Here is a 1,762-nt window from a genome sequence, read left to right on the forward strand (position 1 = left end):
ATTGCGCTATTTGTTGTCTGTTCCCTCTTTTTAGGGGCCGTCCTATGCTTTTGTTTTGTTAGGAGAAAACTCCTTTCCGATGTTTGACAGGTTGAGAATTCCTTGAAATTAGCAACAGCACAAGTACATTGTTTATGGGAACTTTTGATGCACTGCTCTAAAGAATGATGGCCCTTTCTCAGTAATCTATGCTATTTTATATGACACTGCTGAGTACCAGAAGACACTTACAGTACAGCGCTTAAAGGGTGCAGGGTGCCTGGTGTCTTCTTGTTCCGGAAAGTGTCTTGTGCAATAGCACTGCTTAGTGAATATGGGCTTACGTCAGAGAACGCTGCCAGAAATGTCCCAACAGATTAAACGAAACCTTTGCTCTAAATTATTAGATTCGGTATGGCACATTGAAAGGCCACCTCTGAATACCGTACATATTTGTGTTCCAGAATGCCAGGTATTCACACCTAGCACAATGGACACTGAGTGGAGGATGTTAATGAGTATTTCACAAGAGCACTCAGTAAAGAAATATGTCAATATGCTAAAGATAGCAAGGTTTTTTTTCCCTGCAAAGCTATGTTGCATAATATGTGGGTTTGCATAATGCAGGGGTGGGCAACTCCAGTCTTCAAGGGCCACCAAGAGGTCAGGTTTTCAGGATATCCATGCTAAAACACAGTCTTCGACTGAGCCACCTGTGCTGAAGCAGGGATATCCTGAAAACCTGACCTCTTGGTGGCCTTTGAAGACTGGAGTTGGCCAGCCCTGGTCTAATGCAAAGCCTGGGGATTTCTATAAATCAGGGGATTCTCTGGTTCTGCTCTGCTAATTTTTCAAGGAGAATATTTGAATTGATTACAAGTTATTGTTGCTGAAGCTGGCTGCCATTGTAAAGGTAGTTTGTTTGTGGGATGGTGCTCAGAAAGTGCTGGGACCGTATGTGATGGAAGGGAGCATAAGCTGGGTATAATGAATAAAAGTAGCAGTACTAAGCCTTAAAAGGGCATAAGGTACCCTGAAGGTTGGGGTGGGTTGTCCAAGGACACCCCCCCCCCTTCCTCATTGGGTTAGCCCCAGGTAATGTACTCACGATATTGCTTCTTCCCAGAGTCTCCCTTCCCGAGCGTGCAGCTGAAGTGGGATAAAGATTCCAAAAGCCAGGGTGTGCAGCGCACAGCAAAGATAGAGAGAGCAGGTCTTGCAATAACAGTCCTTTATTGATGGATCATATGGATGTGGGACAGCAGCAAAACTTCAACGCGTTTCGTTCAGAGAACTTTATCAAGAAGTTTCTTGATAAAGTTCTCTGAACGAAACGCGTTGAAGTTTTGCTGCTGTCCCACATCCATATGATCCATCAATAAAGGACTGTTATTGCAAGACCTGCTCTCTCTATCTTTGCTGTGCGCTGCACACCCTGGCTTTTGCCATTGTAAAGGTGCATTCCAAGTTGAATACATGGCTTTTTTTTAACCTAGGTGAAGGGTAGGGAATTCTCTGGAGCTGAAAAGCATTAGTTTAAGCTTTGGGGACCTCCTGAAGCAGTATAGAGAAACTTGGGGAGCGCTCAAATAATTAAATAGAAAATAATGTGCAATATATGAATAAAGTGAAAACTCTAATAGTGCATAAATACAAGTGAATAGTGACTAAGACATAATTTTAAACCACATGCTTCTTAAAATTCTCTCTCTCGTGCAGCTGCATGCGACTTCAGTCTTCCATCCAGGATCATAGGAAATGGAAGAGAAACAGATGCAATGGT

The sequence above is a fragment of the Ascaphus truei genome, chromosome 9 (genome assembly GCF_040206685.1).
Source record: "Ascaphus truei isolate aAscTru1 chromosome 9, aAscTru1.hap1, whole genome shotgun sequence".
Taxonomy (NCBI): domain Eukaryota; kingdom Metazoa; phylum Chordata; class Amphibia; order Anura; family Ascaphidae; genus Ascaphus; species Ascaphus truei.